The sequence below is a fragment of the Thunnus albacares genome, chromosome 23, assembly GCF_914725855.1.
Source record: "Thunnus albacares chromosome 23, fThuAlb1.1, whole genome shotgun sequence".
Lineage (NCBI taxonomy): Eukaryota > Metazoa > Chordata > Actinopteri > Scombriformes > Scombridae > Thunnus > Thunnus albacares.
Window position 1 is genome coordinate 2,139,931 of NC_058128.1, and position 8,752 is coordinate 2,148,682.

General features: G+C 41.1%; 1 long non-coding RNA gene across 1 annotated transcript; it reads right to left on the reverse strand.

The window, feature by feature from the left end:
• Positions 1–7,602: 7,602 nt before the first annotated feature.
• LOC122975472 lies at positions 7,603–8,625 on the reverse strand. The gene is made up of 2 exons (XR_006400680.1): positions 8,203–8,625; positions 7,603–8,104 (listed from the first exon to the last, which is right to left on the reverse strand). It is a non-coding gene; the product is annotated as an uncharacterized LOC122975472 (long non-coding RNA).
• Between the last annotated feature and the right edge of the window lie 127 nt (positions 8,626–8,752).

The window sequence follows — 8,752 nt, forward strand, 5'->3', positions numbered from 1 at the left end:
TGTCACTCTCCAAAGACATGTTCAGTCATTTTAATTTAACTCGACGTTCTTATTTCATACAAATAGTTTAAAAATTATTTATTTTTGAGAAGAAAATAAAAAAACATGTCAAATACCAGTTTGTTAGTCGGTTACATTGTTCTCTCAGTGTCTCTCTGCTCCGCTGTGACGTCTATCAGGGGTAAGTCCAAAGGGACTCTCCATAACCTGTTGTTCCTCTTCTCCTTTCCACAAAGTTAGGTTGTAAAAAATAGGCAATAAATGAAAAGTACAAAGCAAGAATCACCTTTGAAGTTCTACTACATGTTACATGCTGTGCTGTCTCTGTGTTATGGGTGTATAAATAGGTAGAGGTCTGTCTGCAATGAGTCGATGAGTAAAGTTTTAGTTCACTAGTCAGCGCAGTCGCCTATGATCTGGGAGACTCCGGTTCGGTAGGTAAGATAGTTTATTCATGAACACTTATTGTAACACTTTAATTTTCTAAAATTAAGAGAGTAATAAAAACAAAAACAGGATTTTTAAGCCTCTTTCCACTTTTATTCGAATACAAATACAAATAATTATGCTGCCTCAACAAATACAGATACAAATACAAATACTGGGCTCTCTGCACATCCCTACAAGCTAGCAAAGCTGTAAACAGAACCGTGTTCCTGCACATGCTCAGTAGCGTCTGCCGTACACAGAACTACTCTCTAGAGACTGAAAACATGATGCTGTTATTAGTCTTTGGATCCGTTTCTAAACAAACTAACGTGACCAAACTCTTCATGATGAAGGAACAAGGAACAAGCTAGTGACGCTGTTCCTGCACATGCTCAGTAGTGCCTACCTTACACAGAACTACTCTCCAGAGACTGAAAACATGATGCTGTTATTAGTCTTTGGAGCCGTTTCTAAACAAACTAACGTGACCAAACTCTTCATGATGGAGGAACGTGTGACCCAGTGCAGCGATGTGACTCAACAACTGAGGAATAAGATATATCAGGCTTTGATACACACACGATACTTGTTAGTAGATCAGTTCATTGTTGGTTTGGATCCAAACATGAGATTTGTTGACAAGAAGAAAACTATAGAAAAGGCAGAACTTGTTCAAATTAAATGTAAAAAGTGATAAAAACAATTACTAATGGAACTCAAAGCTCCACTGACTGTTGTCCAGCTGCCTCAGTGGGCATCATTAGCTGTTTGCATGACGACGGCAGTGACAAGTGAGCGGAGGATGGATTCTTTTTGGAAGGAGGGAAAGGGGTCACATGGAGGAGGAAAGAGCTGCAGAGTGAGAGATGTGATGTGGAGCTCTTGGCGGCGTGACAGCGGGAGGCCTTTCATCGTCCGTCATCTGAGCTGCCGTATTGTTATCCCCGCGGTGAGAGGCGCGGCAGGAATGCTCGGCTGGTGGTGCTTTCTATACTTAGAGGATTGACTACATGCTGCACCTGTCCCCCGCCCGTCAGCACGCCGCTCACGCCTCAGAGCGGGCCCAGAGAGGACGACTCCACGGCCCCGGGAACAAAAAAACTGCTGAAGCCGGTTTTTCCTTCACAGAACTGTAAATCCTGTTGAGAGGCGGCAAAGACACGGCCGCTGACACGGCGGCATATGAGATGTGACACCGGCCTTTTATCGACTGTTACATCCTTAAAATATACAACCCACATGTTCACATGAAGGAGCGTAAATTCAAGCTCAGCGCTGCCAGTGTAACACACACAGAACTGGTCTTAACAGGAGGCTTTACTGAAGGGTCATACATGCTACTCTAGAGCTGACAGAAATATAATTAGCAACAATGTTGGTAATTAATTGTTTACAGATGCCCTCCAGACATGTTTAAAATGTATATAAAATACTCCACTTTGAATATTAATGTATGTATAATATGGTTTTTCTACAAAAAAAAGTTCAATTATCTCATTAAAATCCTTCTCCCTCATTAATTTCAGAATCTATGAATATGTAAATATTGTTCATTTCTTAAAGTTTTCCTGCTGGACACCAGATGTTTCCTCCTTCACTGTAAAGTTCATCTCAGTGTTTGTGCAACTGGAGGCTTCAAGTTTCCACATCAGGCTTTGAGTTGAACACTGGACCAGGATTGTCTTCCAGACTTTATCATCGCTCATAGACTCGCTTTTTTAAACTTTAAACTTAATGAGCTCAGAGAAACTTTCCACTTTTCAGCAGATGAATGTGAAAACAAACTCTGCACAGAGATCCAACTGAAAGGAACAAGAAGAGAAACATGTTTTTGAGTGAAAGGGACGTTAAGTTATTTTTCTTAACTGCAAAAATGCCAAAAAAAAATCAGTCGTACCAGCTTCTTACATCTACAGATATTACTGTCATGGAGAATTAACTCAACATCTTTGGGTTTTTTGTTCACTTGGGCTTCAGGTAAGAATGATTATTATGATGATATGTATATATATATAATAATATAATGGTATTTTTCACTATTTTCTGACATTTTATACACTAAAGCACAACAAATATATATATTAAAACAGTTCAGATCTTAAAACTTTATATTTTGACCCTCTTCAGCATCAGGACCACAGGATCCAGCCTTCTTGAAACAACTATTAATTTGATTCAGAGGATTTCATATTGATTAGTAAATCAATTTAATGAGTAATTAATGAGTGCTCTGAAGGACGTGATGGAAGATAACTGTTGGACTAAAAGCTTCCCATCAGTGGTCTCTGCTGCTAGTTAACCCCTCGACTGTCTGATGCTCAGTCGGGCTCGTCTCTGTGAATTCCTGCAGCAGCGGCGGGTCTGAGGCGTCCGGTACCTGCGTGATGACTTCAGCTCCCTCCGTACCTGCCTACACACCTGCAGCCTCGTCCAACAGGAACAAAAAGAGATGATCTGTACATGCGACCTGCGGCTTCTTGAGACTGTTTTAGACACGAGATTGATCACATTCAGATATTTTAACCTGGATCTGATGGATGCAGAATCACAGATAGAAAAGATTTTATACGGGAGTCTAGAGTTGGATGATGAGATGATATATATACCATGAGATGATGGAAATTAGTTTTTTCCTGCATTGTTACATCTGTTATATCTCTGGTTGCATTTAGTTGTAGCAATGTTGGAAACTGATGAGCAAGTTATTCATTGATGACTTATTTTAATTTAAAAGTAATGAGCCCTCCTAGTGTGTCCAACCAACTGTCTGTGTCCTTAAAGAGGAATTTCACCGCTATAAATAGGATGATTTCTAAAAACTAGGTCACCTATGTAGAAGAAATGTGCAATTATTTTCTAAATTGTGGCCCTATGAGTAGAGAAAACTGAGAGAAAGACTGTAGAAGTCGTCCTTTAACCTCCAACATGCACCTCTTAAATTCTTCTTGTCAAAGTGTCACAAATATGACAGTCTGTCCATCAACAAACAAGACTAAGTGTTTTTAAACCTTTATCTGGTCTTAATAATAAGTTGGTTCAGTTTTGTTCCAGCTTGGCTTATTTGCATATAAAAAAACCTGAATAGAAACGTTGGAAACTCGAAAGACAAATCATAAAATATCGCAAAAAAGTGTGTCTGAAGTGTAAAAGTGTGGATACAAAGCAAATGTAAACAGACTTAAGCCACAGACTCCAGAGCAGACGTGTACACGGACATCTGCAGACACCACAGACACGTAGTAGTGCTGTTTATACAACTTTCTGGAGGATGCAATCCGCACATGTGCAGTAGATCAGCGTTCAGGAAGTCGGCGTAGTGACCACGCAGACTGTCGATGAAATTTACGCCAAGCGGACCCTCGTGTACTCACAGATGCGCAAAGTATAATTTCGGTTTTAATGAATAAATGATGACTTAAACGTCACTGAAGAGCTGAAAACATCAGATCTGTGTGGAGCGATGATGAGGAGACTGTAACCTTCCTCACATCAATACATGAAACGTCATATTTCCATCATGTTTTCCATCGTTTGAGCTTTGACTGTTTTAATGGCGTCATCTCGTTGTGTCTTCTTCTTCTGCGACGGTTTAATGGCACCGACTGGAGAATTAGCTCCACCTGCTGTTTATCTGCTAACATTAACGGCAGTGGATGGAAACAAACATTAAACCTTTGTGTCCAGATATTTCACTGGATGTGTTCAAACTTTGACCTGCTGGTGGCGCTAGAGGATCACCAAGTCATTTGGGATTCATCGTCTGAGGAACATGAATGTTTGTACAACATTTCATTGCAACCCATTTGATAATTGTTGAGATATTTCAGTTGGGACCAAAGCGGTGGACTGACTGGCCGGCTGACACTTCTGTTGGGACACTGAGCTCAACGAGGGATTTTTGGGAACTGCAGAGCAACAACAACAACAACAGGGCTGATTAATGGAAGAAAGAAACACAGTTTGTCATTGTCACCAAACTGTTCATCTAAATGAAGGTTTAAAGTGCTGCTGGGCAGGTTTTAAACACGCATTTGAGATTGAAACTGGTATTAAAAAGCAAAACAGCGAGCTGTCACACCGGATCGATTCAGGAAATAAGAATATGAGAGGTCTGTGTGTTACTCTCCCCCCTCCTATCCACGCCTGCTGCAGGTAATTAGGTCCTTGACAAGGACACGGACCCCCACCACCACCACCACCACCACCACCTCCATCCCCTCCCCTACCCTTCACTTTGCCTACGTGACAATAAAAGCCTCCACACACCAGCAGCCTTCTCCTCCTCCGTCTCCGTTTGTAGAAACATAAACCCTCAGTGTTTGTTAGGAAACAGACTCGAGTGTGACAGTATATTACGAACCATCTATCACATCTGTCACATCTGTCAGCTCCTCCTGCTGCAGCACAGGAAGAGGTGTGGTCAGCTGTCAGTCACCAGCAGCTAATTTAAAAAGGAAAATCCATCCGGTACATTAAATGACAGAGTAACATCTCACCAGGAGAAGCTCGCTGCAGTGCAGGAGATGTCTGGTGATGACGTATACTCTCTTAGTTTAACCTCTTCTGCAGACTTCCTTCTCTGCTTCCACTTCAGGCTGTGTTTGACTACGTTACCCAGAATGCCTTTCAAAAGAAACCTCTGATCAAATGGAATGGATTATTGTAATTACGAGATTCCCACTTGTGAATTGTCAACATCTGAGTCACAATTATGACTAATGAGATATATTACAGAGACGTCTTTAAATCAAGCAAATACAAGTCAGTCACATTTACTGGATACAGAGTTGTGCAGTTGTGTATTGTACAGTCAATGCACAGTATTTTTAACCCTAAGTCGACCAACTCTAATCTTACAAACATCTTGAGCCTTCGCTTGTGTCAGTAGTTCAGCTTTATCTCTGGGGAACACTCCCAACTCCGGGAGTGATGTCCAAATTAGGAAATGTGCGTCATGTAGCAGGTGGATGTGACTCCCCTCGTTGAGACCTGCTGACAGACGTCACAGCGGAGCAGAGGAGAGACACTGAGATAGTGATGTAACCGACCTGCACGCTGGTATTTGACATTTGACATTTCATTCCCGAAAACAAATAATTTTTAAAATATTTGTATGAAATAAAGCACTATTTGTGTTTTGCCAAATATTTGTATTTCCTAGTAAACGTGATCTTTCCCATCCTTACCATGCATCCCATATGATGTGAAAAAATGACTAGCAGCCATATAGACATTCAAAGTGAGAACCATGGTTCCAAGTAAATTATTTACAACAAATTAGTAAACCTCATTTTATATTTGTTTAAGTGATTTTAGCGTTATTTAAGGGCTTTTAACTGTATAAGTAGTAATATTTTGATTATATCACATTGTCTGTGCTGCTGCTCAACTTCAACTTCAATAGAAAATAATTAGCATAGTTTTTGACACCCCTAAAATAGATTTTGAGGTATTTTGTGAGGACACATTGTCTAAATTTATATAACTGATTCTAAGCAGTAAAGTAAATTCAGTGTGTTCCTGCTCCTCTGCAGTGAGCTGCAGCAGGATGAGCGCTGTTTGTTAATGGGGGTCCTCACATATTTGTCTGAGCTATTTTAAGACGAGGGAAACCCAAACCTCATGCAGACTGAAACTGTTGAGTAAGAGGAGTCGGAGGTCGGGGCGTCTCCGGGGTCGACGGGGCTTCACCTCCAGCCAACACTCAACACGTTCACTGGCAGCTTCTGACATCCAGAAAATGACATAACTCATGAGTGACAGCCAACATCTCCACCCGGCTCTGACACCTTCTGTCAGCCTCACTTCTGATTTATCCCCCTTTCTTATTCCTCCTCTTTGCTCTGCTCTACTCTCTCTGTAAAGACTCGGGGCAGCTGATCAGCTGCAGATAATTATCATCCTCTGGACAGGAAGATCCAACCCCAGCTGCTTAATTGTTAGCTTCAGCTCGCCCTTTTGCTTCCCCCTCATCACTGCTGCCGTTACACAGGAAAACACTCGGAGGGAAACTTGGATTTACGGAGGCTGGAAGGTAAAGAGGCCGAACAAGACATGCAAATCTCTGTTTCCTAAATGCAACGTTCAACTTCATCGGCGTCTTCACAGCTTATTTTAGAGTGTAAACATCAAACATCAGTGATTTTTAATTAAACACAGACTCCTAACGGCAATATTAAAGGTTTCTATCACAAGTAGCAACATTTTTAAGAGTGGGTGAGGATTCACAAGCTCTGCCAATATGATGCACATTCCTGCTGAAGGTTGCACGCTCCTCTGCTGATCGACAGTTGCCATCGGTAACGTAGCAACACGTCACCAAAGACCTCCAGCTATTAAACGTGGATGTAAATAATGCCTGATTTGAAATAATCAGAAAACTGAGTCTGCAAGTGTTTTAAAAGGAGAGAAAATGTATTCAACATGTTTGTTAGACCTGAAGGATACACATCATCAACACTGACGTGGATAAAACTGTTTGTGTTTTCAGGAAAACTCCACAGGGCACCATTAAGAGCTTTGGGAGCACATGTTTGTCAGGGTTTTTATATTTCGTGTGTTTCCAAGCGGACTTTACGACCTGATGACGTTGCTTGATGAAAGGCCAGAGTATTTATCCTCTGGAGACCATGAATGCAGCAAATTTCAAAGAATTCTGTCGAGGCGTCTCACTCTGCACAACAATCTTTGGCATCCTTAACCTTTCGACCCCTTTCAAGGACGCTATTTCTAAACTAAATTCCTACCATTCATATGTGAAACCAAGACGCACAGACTTCAGACACACTGACTGTAAAACCCAGCAGAACCTTCCCTTTACAAAGATGTGTGTTTCTCTGTGATAAGCATCAGGTTTAGTCAATCTTTTTACAGCTATATAGTTTATATTTTGTTGGTTTGGCTCTATCAGTACGTTTAGACGTTACCAAGGCCCAGAATGTCCCATCAACATGGACAATCTCCTCTATCTGTTCACAGATGGATATTTGAGCTGAATTGAAAAGTTCTGGACGTAAAGAAATAAAAATTACAAAACATCAATTTACATTTTTGTTTTTTTTCCCCATAAAAAGTCTCCTAGATGATGTTTAGTACTACTCACATGCAAAATGATGGAATTTCTGAACTTGACTCTACCATGAGCGTCTAAATGAAGTAGTCTGAGCAGATAGATTGATATTTAGATTCTTTATTGTCCTTCAAGGAAATTTGTTGCCACAGTCTGTACAGAGCCTCACATGAATGCATAGATACATGAAATAATAATAATAATCTGCCAATTATTTCCTCAATTAATCATTGCTAACTCTATGAAACGTCAAAAAGAAACGAACACAAAGTGATGTCCTTGAATTGCTCATTTTATCCAACAAACGGTCCAAAAACAAAAAAATATTTCATTTACTTTCAGATTTGAGAAGCTGGAACCAGCAAATATTTGGCTTTTTTTCTTGAAAAATGACTGAAATGATTATCACTGCTGACTGATTTTCTTTCTATTGACTATTTGATTAACTGACTAATTATTGAATCCTTGAAATTAAATCCACACAAATTATTATCAGTGTAAGGCTTCCTGTAGAAGTTCTAAAACAAACTTCTGAGGGAGAAGATGTTGAAAGACGCTCGGACGTCTCAGTGTGGAGGTGAAACTCGGGTTCAGATGGTGACCGAGCTGTTGGAGAGAGAGAGAGAGGACAGAGGGCTCCGGTTTCAGCTCGTATCCTGCTGGAGACCACAGCGAGGACACGAGGAAGGAGGTGAAAGACAAACCTGAGACAGAGGACGTCTGAGAGTCGGAGAGCAGAGAAGAAGACGGGGACGAGTTGTTTCCTCCGCTCGGTGACCTCTGCGGCGCAGCCACTTGATGCAGAGAGATCCGTTCGATACGTTATCTCTGAACCACTTGATGAACTGTAATCAGGATACGGAGGATATTTGTGGAGCAGATCAGTCGTTCTGCTCCGACTGTTTCCTTCCTTAAAGACCTTGGACTTGATGTACTGAACCTCCACGTGCTGCATGATGATTTCACATTTCCACATGTGAAGATCGAGGTCACAGTTTACAAAAAAAACATACCCTCATGTGTTAAAACCAAGCGACAACCTCCGGGGCTTTAATATGAAGCCAATGCAGAAGCGCCAAAATCTGCAGTTCCTTGAATGGCCACTTGAGGCTCCTAAAGCGAGTCAATCCCCATAGACCCCCATGTTAAAATGTCCAACTTTACTGCAGAAATAAACATGTTTACAGCCTGGTACAAACAACGGTTTTGGTCTCTGTAGCTAATTTCCTCTTTCATGACAACTGTACGGGGGGT